The sequence below is a fragment of the Phodopus roborovskii genome, unplaced genomic scaffold, assembly GCF_943737965.1.
Source record: "Phodopus roborovskii unplaced genomic scaffold, PHOROB, whole genome shotgun sequence".
NCBI lineage: Eukaryota > Metazoa > Chordata > Mammalia > Rodentia > Cricetidae > Phodopus > Phodopus roborovskii.
The window spans coordinates 19,851,703-19,870,534 of NW_026125052.1; the positions used below are offsets into that span (position 1 = coordinate 19,851,703).

Sequence of the window (18,832 nt, forward strand, 5' to 3'; positions counted from 1 at the left end):
TGCTGTTGCTCACGAGGAGGAAAAGGCTGCTTTAAAAGCTGTCTCTGCTCCTTGCTCTACTCACTTTCAATTGACAGTGTGTATGTATATAGTCAATAAGTCTTTTTAAAATTATAGCTTTTACATTTTACCTTAGTGAGTTTGTTTTCCTGTGTGTGTGTGTGTGACCTGAAATGTGCCTTTCTTACAGAGGATGGAAAGTTTTATCAAAAGAGATTGATGGATAGCCTGAAGTCTCTAAAAGGTGAGTGAGAGCCCTGGTGACATGCTTATAGATGGAAATGGCTGTTTCTCTGTTACTGCATTGTGAACGCTGGGATTATTACACTCAGTGTTCTCGTGTGGGCTTCTTGCCATTTGCTCTCTTTGATTTTTGTTGTTCTTAGAAACCCATGCCCTGGCAAGTGTGGTACTGAGGAGAAAACAAATGAAGTAGACCTCACTTGAAATGTCAAAAAGGGTGGGGGGAATAAAGATTGTTTTATGAGGAGCATTTGACCATTGGATTAGTTGAAACAATCTGAAGCTTCAGAAAACAAAGAGCAAACTGTACATAACTGGCAAAAATCAAACAAAGCCACAAGACTTGTCAGCACCTCTGCTAAACTGACGATGCAATTGATGTGTCAAATCTTTTCAAACTGTGCGCTGTGGAGACTGGTGCTTGAGGCCAGGTTCACTTGGAAAGGTTTCTATAATTAACTCCACTATGGATTCTCTTAGTTATTCCTATTTGCTGAGCTGTGTGGCTTGTCTGTCTACTGAAAATTATAGCAATGCAAAAAAAAATTGAGTACTTTTGAAGCTTTGGGTTCCTTAAATTTTGTTCACATGCCTTTGTCTTTCACAAGGGGGAACCGTTAGTGCCAATAAACTGGGTTCTCTTCTGGGGAGCATGGGCATGAGAATGGAAGAAAAGGAACTTAAAGACCTGGTTCAGAATCTGCAACAGAATGGTAAGACTGTACTTCTCAGGAGCAGAGGGGTCTCCCTACAAGTACAACCAGCCCCACACCCATCAGTTCACCCTTACATGCTATGGCAGCAGTTTTCTGTGAGACTAGTGTATGGTGTGTGGTGTGGTGTGGTGTGTGTGTGTGTGTGTGTGTGTGTACGGTGTTATGCTTGCATGTATGTTATGTCTGTGTACCATGCATGTGCTTGAGAAGGCATGTTGCCATTTCCCAGATTTATTATCATTTACTGCCACCTAATAACCTCATATGAGCTTTTATTCTATGCGTTACTATGTATCTGTTGTTTAAGAAACAATGCCAACTGGGGAACCAGCACAGGACTAAACTAGGACCCCTGAATACAGGAGACAATGGTTGGCTTGGGCAATATATGAAGCCACTGGCAATGGGACCAAACTCTAACTGTAAGGCATAAACTGACTTTGTGGAGCCCATTCCATAGAGAGATACCTTGCTCAGCCTAGATATGATGGGAGGGCCTTGGTCCTGCCTCAATGAGGTGATGGGACTGATTTAGCTGACATCCTAGGGGAGGCTTTACCCTCTCTGAAGAGTGGATAGGAGATGGGATGGGGGAAGGAGGGGAGAGCAGAAGGAGAGGAGGCGGGGGAGCTGGGATTGGAATGTAAAATCAAATAAATAATTGAAACCAAACCAAAAAAAGAATAAATAAGTGGGAAAAAGGAAACAATGCCAACTACAAAGGAAATATTCGATAACTGTTGCATTTAATTTAATTTAGTAAGCCTCTACAGTATGCAAAGTTGATTGCTACATAATATAATTAAGCATAATATTCTAAAATTTTTATGGATATCAGTTTTAACTAACAAATAGCAAATGAAGTTAAAATGAAAATATTAGTAACTGTTTGTAGATTGGACAGTTTCCCTAACCCAGCTGCACCACCAGCCTTCATGTGATATGAAGCAGTTTTAGGTTTTGCTTTATTTGTGTATTAAATAGGAAGATTTACTCTACAGTTTCCAAGCAAGAAAATTATTCCAAAGAAAGACCCAAAATTCAATTTTTTTGTATCCAGAATTACTCAAAAGATAGAATAAATAGAGTAACATGATCGTTACAGGAATTTTAACATGTAGAACAACATGTCCCTTTCAACCTTAGGGAAAAAAAATTTAAGTAAAATTGTAAAGACAATTCTAGAGCAAGTCTTAGGAGGTGCTTTCTTTGGTATCTTTTATCAAATTTTTAATCTATGTTGATGACTTGGTTTTCTATTATTTTGTAGTTGATGGGAATGTAAGTCTTAAAAAGATAATGGATGAAGTAAAAAACATATCTGGTAAGTAAACATGAAGTTGCCATCCTTGAGCTTCACACTTTTTCTTACTAAATTTTCTACCTGCCAGTTACTGACTTTGAAAATGTGTGGTGTATTATTGTTACTGAGATTGTTTATACTACACTGGGATGTTATATAATTCAGGTTTTTAAAGTAGATAAATGGGTTGTATATTCATAGCATGTTCTTTCACTCCATAGTTTTTCTAAAAATACCAGTTGCTGTAAAGCATTGTTTATTCAAAATTCAGATAGTCATAATAAATATACAAAATCATTGCCCTTGGTACTGCAACCACTTAACCACATAAATCAGATCAAAAAGATTTTTTGAAAATGTTTAAATCACTCATCTATGTTTTTCTTATCACTAGCCAGTTATGCAGCCAAAATTCAGTGTGTCTCGACTTTATACTGAAGAGAACTTGTTCAACAAGTTGGTTAATTTTAATGATTCCTCCATTAAAATTCACTCTCTCTTCTTCTTCCTCTCCCCCTCCTCTTTCTGCTCCTTCTTCCTCTCTCTCTCTCCTTTTCCCTTTCCAGGAAAAGGGATATTTTCTTTCTTCTCTTGCTCAGTCTCAAATTGTAGGTGACTCTTTAGGTAGGCATGAGTATTGCATTATTTGAAATCATTAAGCAGGTCCTTAAATTCTTGAATAATTGGTATTCTCATTTTTTAAAGGAAACAAGATTGATGGAAATGATCTTCAAAATTATCTCAGAAACCAGGGAATTGAGCTAACAGATGCAGAATGCTCAGAGCTCAAGGAAACCCTGCCTACTGATGGTAGGCCACATAGTTACCTCTTCAGCCTTATGAAGGGATTCGTTTTATGGCTATTTATGAACACCTGTAAGAACTTTCTATGCCATTCCCACTAATAATTCTAGAATTCTACTAACTAATTAAGTAGATTTTGGATTCTCTGGAAGCCATGTAGTTATTGATTAAATTTTATCTCTTAAATCATTAAAATCTTGAATCATAAGGAAGTACTCTAACCTGGTATTTACTGCAAATTATGAAGCTTAGTTATGATTAGAGAAAGAAAGAAAAATGAGAAGAGTTAGTACAGCACCAGAGAGGACAAATCAAGTGGAAATAAAAGGGAGGCGATGATAGAGTGAAGAGTCCCAAGTCCATAGGTTCAAATCCTGGCCTCATTACCTGTCACTGTGTTATCTTGGACAAGCTACTTCTAACATCTCTACATCCTTAGTCCCACAACTTCAAAATAGAAGTGAGAATTAGATGAAATAATGCATCTTGAAAAGTGATTGGTACATAGTTAAACACCAATAAACTTTAATGACTGAGCTGCTGTGATGGCATGCTTTGATGGTCATGATGATGGTGGTAGAGGCAGCAACGGTGAATGCTTGAGAGTGGACCTGGTGCACAGTACTTAGGTGACAGAGCTCATAGAGATTTGTCACTTTTTCAAGGTTTGCCATTCCAACCTGCATTTGAGAGTGAATGTGAAAAGCAGTTTCTAGAATCACAAATCATGTTATCGATATGATTGTCATTTTGATATAAATTTACTTTTTCTCATAGCTGCTGGAAAGTTTTATCAGAATAGGTTGCTGGATGCTGTAAAATCTCTTCAAGGTAACAATTTAAATATTAAATTCCTATGTCTGTATTTACAAGTATTAGACACAAATTACTTGTGCTTCCTTACAAATTGGTTTTATTGGGAAATATTCTTATTTGTATTTCTGCATATAACCTTGAGTTTTCCCAGACTTTACCAGAAAAGAAAAAGTAACTTAAAAATTATTTTTATATAACAAAGAGTTATTTTATAACTTTGTGTCAAAATAGTCTAGCCTTCAAGACCAAAAATAGCCTCTTTTACTTCTGAAACCAAGGTAAGTTGCTTCTGCTTAAGTTTTAAGATTTATTCTTTCCTTTATATGGCCCTTTTTTTCTTCCAGTCAATGTTTAGTGAGACAAGTTCCATTCGTAATTTCTCTACTAACTTTCCATCATTAGAATAACTTATTGTATCATTGTTTTTCCATCACACCTCTTAGGTAATAACATCTATTAAGTAAGATGTAGAGGTGGTAATATCTTGAATGCACTAAAGCCATTTATCTGTTGCCTTTCCTTTTCTAAGGAGCGATGATTAATCTCAGTGACCTGGATAAAGCTCTTGGAACCATGGGGATTGAACTTACAGAGGAAGAATATAAAAATCTAAGAGATAGCCTTCTAATCAAAGGTGAGCGGGAAATTGTAACATCTCAGTGTTTTTGAAGTTCAAAGGATTATCTCCAGATATCTATAATATATGACAAACTTAGACGTCCTGAAACTATGAAATACCAGCAGGCCCAAGAAAGAATTCAGTACAATTCATTATGTTGAGATATGCACCCTCTAACCCTTTACTTTCAGGATTTTTAGCATGAAGAGATGTTAGGTTTTCTCAAAGTCCTTTTCTGCTTCTCTTGAGTGGTCATGTGATTCATGCCCTTGTGTTCACCTATGTGATGCATTACATTTATTGATTTGTGTGTATGGAACCGTGTCTTCATTTTTGAAATGAAGGTGGGCTGATGATGGTGAATGATCTTGTATGTTCTTAAATGAGGTTTATAAGTATTTTACTGAAAGTTTTTATGTTTGTGTTTATGTTCATTCTCTTTTTCTAAGTTTGGTATTGGACTAGCACTGGCTTTTAAAGAAGTGTTGGAAAGCATTCATTTTACTGAAAGTTTTTGTTTTATGTTCAACAAGGCAATTGGCCTGTTCTCTTTATCTGAGTTTGGTGATGGAGTAGCAGTGGCTTTTAAACAAGTGTTGGAAAGCATCCTTCCCATTTCTACTTTATGGTGCTGGCAAAAGATTTGCCAATTTTATTGACTTTCTCAAAGAACCAACTTTTTCTCAATTATATGGTTCTTTTATTTCATTTCTCTCTAAGCTTTGGCCTTACTTCACTTCCTGTGGCTTATGAAGGGCTTAGAGCTGCTTGGGCACATGAAAGAGAATTAGCAAATTTGACTTCTCTTAGACATGACTGATTTGTAGATACCAACAATGTATCACACATACCTCCAAAACCAATTATTATTTAGACTAAGTCATATTAAGGCTTTGTATATCCATAAGTGAATTACCAAATATTTTAATGAGGAAGTATATGGAGAATAATAAAACACTTTAGCAGTTGTCTCGCATATATAGAAATGCATATCCAGAAAGCCACACGGTCACTGAAATTATAAGAGAGAAGTATGTCAAGCAAAAGATGAAATTTTTCCATTTGTGAGGACCACTAGTGGAACTTTATGGCTAGTGTAAGCCAAATTGTATATACTCTTTCTAAGTAAAAATAGTATCTTAGAACATGAGAGGTCATATGACTCAGGACATAGATAATCTTATTTTGTTGGGAAATTGGCTCAATTCTATTAATTATAAATTAAATGTAAAATTTGAAAAATATAACAAAAAAGATTAGAATTTGACTAAAGTTAAAAATAAGCATGTCATGTATTTAAAACATATATCATCTAGTTGTTTGTGTCTTTTCTCAATAGATGGGGGGAAGATTGATGTCAATAAGCTTCTAGATGCAGTAAAAGCAATAAGGGGTAAGTATTAACTACTGAGAATGAACCTAAGAACATAAATATGCTACTAGAACACATTATGATACTTTTATCATAGTTACTGTCATTATTCAGATATTTTGCTACCAAGTTTAAATGACTCATGAGTAATGTAAAGTAAAGCTTCAGTTAGGGATATAGAGCATCACAAAAGACTAACATAAATTTTACTGGTTAATATGTGAATATTGACCACCTAAAATACTCTAGACTTGTAGAATGTCTTACCCCCCACACACACACAAGTTTTATGCCATGTCATACTTCCCTGTAAGTATGAGAAGATAACTTTTTGCCTGTGTTTATATTGAAGTTTTGCTCTTGATACAGTTGTTGGGAGCAATGCTGAGAATATTTAAGTAATTTCTTAAAGTCTTAGACTTGTATTTCTGATTTATAGGAGAGTCTATTGATATGGGTGATTTAGAAGATGTTCTGGAAAACATGGGCCTAGAACTCACAGATAAGCAGTTCTTGAAGCTGGTGGAAAAGTTGCAAGCTGATGGTAAGTGTTTAAAATAGACACAGCTGTTTCAACAGGGACAGTTTTGGGGTTTTTTTGTTTGTTTTTTGTTTTTTGTTTTTCTTGTAGACATTGGCAACATCTAAGTTTTTTTGTTTGTTTGTTTGTTTGTGTTGCAACTGGCAGGGGCAGGTTGATAGTAACACTAGTTACTAATGGATGAAGCCATGGATTACTAACACGCATAGAGTAATAAACAAGTTTCAATGAATAAGACAGCCCTGCACACAAGAATCATCCAGCCTAAAGCGTGTAGTTCTGGTATTAAAAGTGTCCACCGTGCAGCTTTCTGGGAAGCTTAGATTTGCGAGCTTCTGTACAAATACTGTCCTGTTTGATTCTCAGTGGAAAAGCCTGTCAAAAACAATATCGCTTAACCCTGTCTGAAGAAGACACACTTAATTGTGCAGTTCTTCATTTGGAAATAAATGTGTCATCATTACGATTCAGTGCCATGGAATGTCGACTGCTACTCTTAATTTTATGGGAATGCTTAACATTAAGCAAAGAGGCGAGGAAATGAAGTGGGGTATTGCACTGGGCATCAGAATATAAAAAACAGAAGAGATGATGGGCAACATGGTTCAGCATCATGGTAGCTTTACATAGCGCGGTAGCTAATCCTCCTTGTCACTTTGGGGAGTGCCCGAGAGATTACTAAAGCAGACATAGGAGTGTGCCTATGATTAGTCAAGGAGGAAACCTACCCTGAATGTGGTACCCACCCAGTCATCTGAGATCACAGATGGAGCAAAGAGTGGTAGAGAGGGTGGAAGCTCTTCCAGGGCATGCTCCCTCTCAGCATCCCTGAAAGCATCCCAGCTAGGAGGAGAGCACCCAGCCGTGTCAGGTATTTTCTTTTGTGGTGTTCTCACTCATCTGTCATAGAAACTATGGGCTATGATCTAAAACCCCTGAAATATAAACTAGAATAAATCTCTTCTTCCTTAAATTGGTTCTTCAGGTTAATGTTACAGCAGCAAAATGTCTGCCTAACACGTGCAAAGAGAAAGAAAAAAAAATGTTCACTTTTTTAAAAGTTCTCTGCCATAAAATGTTGCTATACATTTTTTTTAATTGGAGGGAAATGCAAAACCAGTCTAGAAACATCCTTCTGAAATGATTTTTATACTGTCATAAAAATTGATTTATCCTTGGCCTGAACTGTCTGTTCTTACAGCTGCTAGGAAAACCTATCAGAAGAGGTTGCTGGAGGGTTTGAAGACACTTACAGGTAACGTGTTGTGATAGAAAAGCAGTTGTACAAGGAGAGCTTGTGGTTAGCTTTACTTTCTCTCCTGGACATTCAGACATGAAACCCCCCCCCTTTCTGGTAGGTGTAGTGGTTTGTCTCTGTCACTAAAATCTTTTATAGAGGGCCTGAAAGGATGGCTCAGCAGTTAAGAGAACTAACAGCTCTTCCAGATGACCCGGGTTCAATTCCCAGTACTCACATTGCAAATCAAAACTGTCTGTAACTCCAGTTCTAGGGAACCCAACACCCTCACACAGACATGCTTGCAAGAAAAACACCAATGCACATAAGATAAATAAATAAAAACTCTTCTGTAGAATACCCTGTAATCTGCTATTTTATTGTGGTAAGATATGCATAGCACAATCTATCATTTTAAATGTACAACCCAGTAAAACTAGGAATGTTCCCAGTGCTGTGCAGCCATGACTTCATCTCACTCCAGAGCCTTTCTGTCATCATGAACAAAAACTATGTCTCTGTTAGGTAATCACTACTATTTCTTCCTCCCTCCACCTCCCGTAGCCTCTGATTTGCTCTCTATTAATTTATCTCTTCTGGAAACCTTGAAGTACCAACAAGTCGACTGCATTTAATTTTATATCTTGAATTGTAGCGAGAATTTCCACATTCCTTGGGAAATTCCCGAAAGTTTATCAGATTCCCAAGTGAAATCTAAATATTTACAATTTTAAAATCTCTTGCCTTTATTCAGAAAATTTAATAGGCAGAAAAGTCGATCAATTTGAAAGTTCAGTCAACAGCAATCAATTGATTACCCAAATAACAAAGAATGGGATCATCTGTTTCGTACATTTTAAAGTTAGCATATTTCACTCTTACCTGTATCTCTTTTTAAGAAGGGAAAATCAAGGTTGGAAAAGTGGGCACGTTTCTGAAGAAGATGGAGATAAACATCTCAGAAAAAGAACTTAAAGATCTAATACAAAGCCTGCCCATCAGTGGTAAGCATCTGCCATTCAGCGTCAGAATGACAGGGCTGTAACAGTGCAGACTCTGGAGCCCAGCTACCTGATTTGAGTCCTGGCTCTTCCGTTTAATGCTCATATAATCTTAATGTTCTCTCTGTGCCTCTTTCTTCATCTATGAGAGGCCATATGAAGTCCAATTATGTTTTGTGAGGACCAAATTATACCGGTTTTGTTGTTTATTAGTATTATCATATGACTTTGTGTAGTTAAGCACCTTGACATTGAGCCATTTGAAAAAACTTTGAACTCAAACCTTGGGCTGGGATGATCACTCAGTTGATAAAGAACACACCACACAAGCTTGAGGCCTTGAGTTGGTCTCAGAACCCACATTTAAAAGCTGAGTATGCCTGGAGACCTGGATCCATGGTTAAAAATCTATGTATTGGAGCTACAGAGATGGCTCTGCTCATCCAGAGGACCTGGGTTCAATTCCCAACACCCGTGTGGTGGTTCACAATTATCTGTAACTCCACTTCCAATGGCTTCAATGCCCTCTCCTGACCTCCACAGGCACCATGCATGCAAGTGGTGCACAGATAGACGTGAGGACATACACACACACACACTAGACACACAGAGTGACACATAGACACACACAAACGCTAGACATGCACACATAGACACTAAATACAGACAATAGACACACACACACTAGACACACACATAGACATGCACACACAGAGAGAAACTAGATACACTCACACACTAAAGAAAGATCAAATCCTTCTTCTTGGCCTTAACTTCAAGAAAATAACTTCTTTTATTGTGAATTCTTTATCTTGCTGAGGTGTTACTAGGAAGAGGGAAGGCCAAGATAAGGAAAGAACAAAGAAAACAATCAGGAGACAATACAGAGGACAGTGTACTGAAATACAAGACAATTTAAAGATAAATTGAAATAGGAGAGAAACAAAGACCACCTGGGGGGTATAAGGATCAAACTTCTGTCCAAATGGCTTCAAATTTCCAGAGACGGATTCCTCCTGTCAATTTAAAACAGAAACAAAGTTTCAAAGAGATAATAGCATACCATCTATTTAGTTCCGTGTCATAGACTAAGATACCAGTAAGTCTGGTCAGCATCTTGTAGGTAGATCCCATTTTCCAAGATCTGGCACAATACTTCAATTCATGCACATACATACATGCATACTTTGATTTGTTTTTACCAATTTTAAAGAGACATTACAACAAAACATTGCAGAGACAGAATTACTTCACTAACTTAAAATCTCAGTTGTCCTAGTTTTTCATTTCTATTTATTTTGATATCTATTTTTTCTTTTTGAGAATTTCATACATGATTCCTGTTGTATAGACATGCATGTATTTTTAAATTTTGTCTTTTACTACCAGGTAAATGTTAGGTAAATAGTCATTAAAGACAAACCTCTAAATATCTGGTGTACAAAGACTGTGTCACTGATATGTAACGATAATAACTATGTGTAATTTAAAGCCTGTTAATTTAATTATAACATTGCATAGATTGTGGATATGAGCAAACTCCCTGTGAATGGAAATCTTCCAGACTTAGGAAATGTAGCACAAACTCCTTTCTAAATTTTATTCTTGTAGTCTATAGCTGAGTAATAGGAATGCAACCAAGATTAAAGTGTCAAAAAGCAGCTAAAAACAGAATGCATTTCCTCTGTGTCTCATTCTTTTGTGGCTAGAAGTTGTAATATCTTAAAGCTACATTGTTGATGTAGCTTCATTGTGAAATCAAAACTCTTTTGTTTCACACTAATGAAGAAGAAAAATGCAATAATAATTATTTCTAAATCTTGCTCATTTCTGATCTGTATTTTGGTTATTTGTCACCTTGCAGCTGATGGGAAAGTTAATATAAAACCTTTGATGAATGAAGTTAAAGTTTTCACAGGTTAGTGATGAATTCCTGCCACACTAAAGCCTTCAGACCGTTACAATAGTTAGTGTTTTTCTCTCGTTTTTCCACTGTCCTGAAATTAGAAAAACTTTTAATAGTTTTCCAATAGAAAAAACTTCTTAGAGTGCATAAATTTGGCAAAATATGGCAAAAAAGTACAAAAAAATCCACCTTTAGGATTGTATCTTAAGGAGAAACCCTGCATTCTGTAGAAGCTGTTCTCCTACTTTCTCTCAGAAATGCACAGGCTCAATACATGGCACTCTGAATTTTTATGATTTCATTAACACTGCTGACAATCACAACATTAACAAAAGGAAATTCTTCCTTAGAGGATTATATATATTAGCCAGCCTGTGTATATGACCACTAAAAAGACATTTAGCATTCCAATTTTCTCCATTCCCGGGCCCTGTGGAAGGATGGTGTTATGCTTCTGTTATTCAACCTAAAATTTGAGGTAGTTAATATATCCACCTCTCACTATTCCTACTTTTTAGGTGAAAAGGCTGATATCAATAATCTGAAAAATATGCTGAGAAAAGCGGGGATTGAGTTTAATGATCTGGAGTATATGAAGCTAGTGAAAACCTTGCCAGTGGACGGTAAGCCTTAAAAAGCCTCGGAAGTTTCAGGACCACAATTTAATAAGCCAGAGAGGGACATTAAAAACTTTAGAATCAGTGCTTGAAAGTCTTGGGAAGTTTAAAGCCTCTCACTCCAAACTGAAGTAAATGGCTTGTAAAAATGATGAGGCAGAGACTGAGGTGACAGCCTATGCTGAAAAATTAGTTCTACACTGCTGTCGGGGACAGCAAGGGAGCGATTGATGTTGTTTGAGTGAGTCTGTGTAGTGTCTGCGTGTGCACTAAGACTGACACAGGTTTGGATGGGTAGCAAAACAAATCCAGTAAGATTAAAAGAATCATGAGAATCCTTCATACTCTATTTCCCAGTTTCTGTAATTCTGTAAATGCATCAGAATAAAAAGTTAAAATAAATCCTGGCACCACACAGTTACTTGGTCTGTGGGTCACTGAACTCCTCCGGGATCACCTGTCATGTTTTACTCTAATCAAGGCACAATCCACAGTACCCATCAAAGGCTCAGGAACTATTGCTTGTAAACACATAACACAATAAGTGAACTGTTTCAGTTCTCAATCCCCACCACCACCAGCAGCAGCAGCTTTACAATTTACATTTTCTAAGGGCTAAGTAGCTCTGTGGTAGAGTGCTTGCCTTGCTTGTATGAGCCATAGGTTCAAGTCCCACACTGCCAGGGGGGAAAAAAAGCCACTATTTTTTTCCTGGAACTTCAACCTGTTCATGTATAGAACCTGGAAGATATTTTCACATAATTTGAAAAATATGCAGTCTACCAATAGCCATTTTTCAGTCACCTTTGTCTTCTTGTTCATTTAGCTTACTGGTGTTGTTGTTTACATTTATTTTCCTCCAAAAAGAAAAAGACTCTTAAACTTGCCATTTTTTGTCTTTTGTTTAGTGCTTTTCTTTCCTGTCTCAAACTTCTGTTGACACCTTTCTTTCTTTTTATTTTGAGGACTCTTTAAACGCCCTGTTCTTGAGCATGAGTGATTGGGTCTGTTCTCGTCCTTTGTTTTAGCATTCTGTTCCCCTCTCACCAGTTTCCCACGTGATGTAAAAAGCCCTTCATCATCTTTCTTCTCCCCCACACAGATAATGGGAAGGTGTATTGGACTAGAGTACTGAAGGGTGTGAAATCTCTCAAAGGTGAGCTCAAACTCGTCCTAATGTATCTGTCTGAAATCTTCTGGCTTTGCAAAGTATTTTTGTTGCTGTTTCTCTCCTCTTTGAAGGTAACATCACACTTGGAGTCTTCCTCATTTTATTACCCCCCCCCCCAAAAAAAAGAAAAACTTCGTCATCTAAATATGCATAGTAAAATTGTAGTGAAAGGGTGCAGTCACTCTGCCACTTTGGGGATGTTGTTCATTAATCTGGGGATCTGGCAAAGGAATGAGTACTTTTTACTCTTGACTAGAAGTATTGGCAGCCAAGTAGCAGTGAATGGACCGTTAAGCCCAGCAGTCTTCCAAAGAACTTCCTTGTCCTAACAGGTCTGTCACCAGGATAGAGTTTTTAAAAAACCAGGTTGCATTTGCCTCATCACTCTTGACCTTCTCTGTTTTATTGGAAAAGTCGAGTGTAAATTATAGGGGCTTTCGTAGTGAACACTAGTGGCAATACAAAAATGCAAAGTATAGGGTTTTTTTTTAATATTCTTTTCCTAAAGTAGTTACACAGTCATTAAAAACACAAACATGATCATCATATTGTGCATCTTTCATTTACTCTCTTGTTCCTCCCTCTCCCTCTCTCCCTCTCTGCTTTTTCTTAAGGAGGGAGAGTTGATGTCAAGGGCCTGAACTCTTTCCTGCAAAGCATGGGTGTCAGACTTGTTGAAAATGAACTAGAACAGCTGAGGAAAAGCCTGCCCATGGATGGTATGCCTGCTACACAGCACTGTGTGTCCCTGAGGGAGTTTGGGGTGTTTGTTTGTTTGTTCATTAATCTTACAGCTAAGAATTTTAACTACTAGATTTAGTTAGTGTTAAGATAAATATTCAAAATATTAGGGAACCCTAACATTACAAATAATATTTTAAGTACCAGCTATAAAATTTCTAACTACTTCAGTGAGAAAATTATGTGAGGTCATTTTGGCAAAGAAACATCATTACCCATAGCTTCCAGTTTTATATCTGTGTGCTTTTTGAAACCTAGGAAACAAACCGGAAGACATCTATTAAAATCGCTGAGTTTTAGACATGGTGTTTTGGTTCATAGGCTTTTGTGGAAGATTAAAAATGAAAAATTCAAGTGATTTGCCTAGCTAGAAATAATCCAGTGGAAATAGGAATAGGAAATACTCAATTTAAAGCAACAGAACATATACATAAAATATCTAGAAATAAATTTGACATTTTAAACCCTTCCTATGTCAACTAGAGATTTTACCCACTGTTAAGCTATTTGTTTTTTCATTTCCAAAAGTCAAATAGAAATCTAAGAAGTCCAGGGCTGCTTTTTAGGTCCTTTCTTCCCATATCTGGTTCTATGAAGGCCACAGGCTTACTTCCAACAGCTTCTGCATTTAAAATAGTGAAACAAACAGAAAACAATTAACAAAATATAAGAAAACTCCTTACCTATTAATAACTACATTGAATGTTAACAGATTAAATCCCACCACCAAAAAAAAATATATGAATAGATAAAGAAATAAAACCCAACCATTTGATTCGATTCAGTTTAAGGACAGAGACCAAAAAAAAAAGTGAAAGAACTGGAGGTGAGCAGGATTTCATGCAAAGGGGAAGCCATGTCAGAAAACAGACATTACCAAAAATAAGCAAAATAAAACTTCTTCAAAATGAGCATTAAAAACCCGAGATCTGTGAGATGCATCAAAAACAGTTCTAAAGGGGAAATTTAGAATAAAGGGTTGACATCCACAGAGATCTCAAATAAACAGCCTAATGGTATGCCTTAAGACACTAGAAAAGGAAAAACATAGTAAAGCCAAGCACAGCAGAAGGTAAGAAATAGTAAAAGTAGAAGTAGAAATAAAGACTAGGAAAACTATAGAAAAAATCAACCAAACTTGTTTTTTCTTTGAGTATAAATGAAATCAACAAACCTTTAGCTAGCTAGACTAATTAAAAAAAAATTGAGAATATGCACAGGAAACCAGAAATTAAAGAGAAGACATTACAAGTGAGGTCACAGATGTGCAAAAGCTTATAAGAGACTATGTGAATAATGATTCACCAACCAATTGGATAGCCTAGAAGAAATGATAAGTTTCTAGACAGTCTAATCTACCAACTCTGAATCACTAAGAAATAGAAAATCTGATCAGACCAAAAAGAGTAAGGAGATCAAATATATCGGTCCACTTGTCACTACTACATCATAGTACTTAAGGCTGATTAATGTGTAATGAAGGAGATTTATTTACCTCTTGGGTTGCATGTGAGACATTAAAGAACATCTATTAATCCCAGATAGGGAGCCAACAATAGAACAAAGTAATTTCAATTTACAGGTAGGGAGACTTAGTACTACTATAGTATCCATATTACATAAAGCAATCCACATTCGATGTAATAAATTTCAGTAATTCACAAAGATATAAAAGCAATCCTAGAATTCATATGGAAGAACAAAAACCTTGGAGACCCAAGGCCATCTTTACTAAGACATCCCACTACCCACTGTATATACTTTGCATATGATTTCTGAGCTTAACACGTTAATTTCATGTCTCCTTTGACTCATTCATAGCTAATGGAAAAGTTGACCTAATTAAGGTGATGGATGGAGCAAAAACCATTACAGGTGAGAGTTAATGTAAATATAGGATTTTTTACAGTAATATATTTGTAATTTTTAAAGTATTTGTGTGTGTGTGTGTGTGTGTGTGTGTGTGTGTGTGTGTATGTATGTTTGACTGTCTGTGAGTATATGCCACATGTATGCAGGTGCCCGTAAAGGTCAGAAGAAGATACTGGATCCCTGGAACTGAAGTTACAGGCATTTATGAGCCCAATTCAGGTCTTTTAGAAGAGCAGCAAGTGCTTTTAACCACCGAAATCTCTCTCCAGCCCCAACATGTCTTGTATACCTTTATTGCTATATTAATTCTATGATTTGTGACACCTACTTGTTTAATTATTTTTCCATCCAATGACCAGAAATTGCAATGTTTTCTAGTGTGTTTTGTGTTTGGTTGGTTTTGTCTGTTTGTTTCTGTTTTTGTTTTTGTTTTCTAGACAGGGTTTTGCTGTGTAACAGCCCTGCCTATCCTGGAACTACTTTGTAGACCAGGCTGGCCTTGAACTCACAGATATCCACCTGCCTCTACCTCCTGATTGCTGGGAATAAAGGCATGCACCACTATGGCTAGCTTTAGTATGTTTTCTAATAATACGTTTTTGTTTCCTTACTATATAATACAGCCACATTCAACAATGAAATGAAATTAATCTTTTTTTAAAGACTGTAGTACACATTGATAGACCTAGGATAAACCATTTGTAGCCTTATAGTGACTAGAGAGATACACAATACCTGCTCATCAATATCATTATGAGTACCATCTCCATGCACATTCTTCACAAACCATACACCAACATGGGAAGGAAAAATGAAGAGGCATCTGGTCAAGGCTAGAAGCTTCTATCAGAATTCTTAGATTGCTCTTTGGCCACACTGCTTTTGAACTTACCCAACTGATGTTACTTGATGTCAGAAGCTAAGCAGGGTCAGCTTCTGGTTATAGCTGGATAGGAGAATTCTTAACTGATAGCCACCTACCCAGTCCTTAGAAGGACCAGCAGGAATTTCTAAACATCCCACAGAAAAGTCAGCCACTGCTGTAGAAATAGGTTTTCCTTTATATCTTTTTTAACTCAGTCATTGATCTCAAGAAGCCTAAGGGAAACGAAGCTGACCCAAGGGAATTTCAAAGCAGTAGCTTTGTTTACATTCTCAGTATTTCCTACTGCCCTGTTCTCACTACCAGAACTGACAGTAACCTCTCATCTCTTGATGTTCTCTACAAACAAATCATGTTCCTTTGAATAATCTTTTTGGATACTCAGTGGCCATGGCTCCCCCCAACCTGTAATTGCATTATGTGGTTTAATTATTCACAATTGTGTTAAATTCCATGTATGTCACTATTTTAATCTTTATTATTAAGGAGAAAAAATTGGTATTGATGATGTAAAAACTGTTCTGGAAAACATGGGACTAGAGTACAAAGATCAAGAATTCTCCAAACTGATGGAAACTCTGCAATTTGATGGTAAGCATCTCAACTATTGATGTAATGAAAAGGCTGTAGAATTTCTCTGTGATGAAGCTATTTGCATTTCATAACACTATATTAAGTGGAAACTAAAAAGTTAGATTGTCCCTGACCCCTGACATCAATTCTCTCTCTATGGGCTCCTATTTTAGACCTCATGTCCCTTTTCATTATGCTGCCTATACCGAAGAGTGTATTATGTATGTATGTATGTATGTATGTATGTATATAATATAGGATTTGTATAAATAGAAAGGGATAGCTTAGGAGTGAGCAAATACAGGATTGGGGAAGAATAAGAGAAGTGTGTGTATTATGTAGAGCCTGATGTACTAAATTTCCCCACTTTCTCTCACAATTTTGTTCATTTATTTATTGTGTGTGTGCCTGTGTATATGTGCATACCTGCATGTATATATTATGGACATGTAGGGGGTGTGCCCATGTCACAGTACATGTGTGGAAGTCAGGGGACAACTTGTAAGAGTAGGCTTTCCCTTTCCACCATGTGAATCCAGGGGATTGAACTGGAGTCCTAAGGCTTGACAGCAAACACCTTTACCCACTGAGCCATCCCACTGACTCTCACATATTTTTTATAAGAAGAAAAATAAGTAGTGAGGGTCCTAAGAGTCAGTTTTCCTGAGCAAATACTAATGATCACCCACATTTCTGTAACCTGAATCCTGTGTTTCTTACAGATGACAGAATGATCTTTCAAAACAGGCTACTGGACAAAGTGAAGTCCCTGAAAGGTGAGTGACATGATCTCACATCTACAGTTCTGAAAACATCCTTGCATGCCACCAAAGCTCACATATGCCTATATGTGATCTGTGCTCTGTCTATGTGACAGCCTTTGCTGCAGTTGTCAAGCCTCTCTCATCTTAGACCTAAGGGGAAAGCTCCCCATTTTGAACAGAAGAAATAGAATAGGATCTCACATTTGTAGAGAAAAAGGATAACTTGGAAACTGTTTTAGTCACTCCAGGGGTTTAATTAGGAGAAAATAAAAGCTAGACTTGAAGTTCAGCCCATCTTAAATCAACCCCAGATATTGTCCAGAAGCAAGGAATGGTTATCTCCAGAATTAGAGTTTCTTCTCTATTTATTTTAGTTTAAAATGAAATTCTACATATGTTGTAGAATATTAGTATAAGATGTGTTACATTTGTTTATACTGTGGAATACTTGTTTAATGATACAAAGATGTGTTGTATTCTTTTATGTTGCATTTGTTTAACTGTGTGAGCTGTGTCACTTTGCCCACATAGAACACTTGATAGGTCTAGTAAAGAGTCTGAACGACCAATTCAGTCATTTACACTTTAAAGCATCATGTTATTTATGATAAACATGTATGTAGTTGGTTGTTTTTACTCGTTGGAGGCCCACCACCCAGCTCCCAAATAAATACATGGAGACTTATTCTTATGAATGCCCAGCCTTAGCTTGGCTTGTTTCTAGTCAGCTTTTCTAACTTAAATGATCAGTTTTTCTTTAACTATGTTTTGCCTCTGAGCTTTTTACCTTTATTTATTTTTCCTTTCTTTTTGTCTTTCTTTCTTTCTTACTCTGTGGCTGGCCGTGTGGCTGTGTGGCTGTGTGGCTGGCTGTGTGGCTGGCTGTGTGGCTGTGTGGCTGGCTGTGTGGCTGTGTGGCTGGCTGTGTGGCTGTGTGGCTGGCTGTGTGGCTGTGTGGCTGTGTGGCTGGCTGTGTGGCTGGCTGTGTGGCTGTGTGGCTGGCTGTGTGGCTGGCTGTGTGGCTGTGTGGCTGGCTGTGTGGCTGTGTGGCTGTGTGGCTGGCCTGTGGTGTCCTCCATTTCTCATTCCTCACTCTTCTTGTGCTAGATTTCTCCTATTTATTCTTTCGCCTGGCAGCCCTGCCTATCCTTCTCCTGCCTAGCTCTTTGGCTGAGTGTCATAATATACTATGTCACATGGAATCGTGTTGTGATGTTAACAGCCACAGTCCTGGTTTCATGTCTGTTGCTATGATGAAATGCCCTAACCGAAATCAGCTTTGGGGAGGAGTTTACTGCCTTACAGCCCCAAGCCACACTTCATCTTTGAATTTTGCACTTTCACTATTGAAACCTTGAGAATGTTTATGAGTAGAATCTGACATTTTAAAATAATGTTAATATAAATAAAATCAGGTTTTTCATATTTTACACAGTATTAGTAGATAACTGAAAAGAGCCGGTGACTAGGCGTTGGAGAATGCAGGACCCCTTCCTAAAAGAACTGATGTGCAGTGTTTCTGAGAACTGACACTTGTGAGTTTGCAGCAGGCCGTATAGCTCTGAAAGCTCTAAGAAACCACCCTGGGAGCTATGTGCTTTTCTTCATGGGTTTCTCGCTCTTCTCAGGTGGGAAGGTTGGTATCAGCAAACT

The 18,832-nt window shown here is 37.2% G+C and overlaps 1 long non-coding RNA gene across 1 annotated transcript; it reads left to right on the forward strand.

The window, feature by feature from the left end:
• The first annotated feature begins 14,907 nt into the window (after positions 1 to 14,907).
• On the forward strand, positions 14,908 to 17,194 carry LOC127217998 (uncharacterized). The gene is made up of 3 exons (XR_007834141.1): positions 14,908 to 14,962; positions 16,329 to 16,433; positions 17,138 to 17,194. It is a non-coding gene; the product is annotated as an uncharacterized LOC127217998 (long non-coding RNA).
• Positions 17,195 to 18,832: the final 1,638 nt, after the last annotated feature.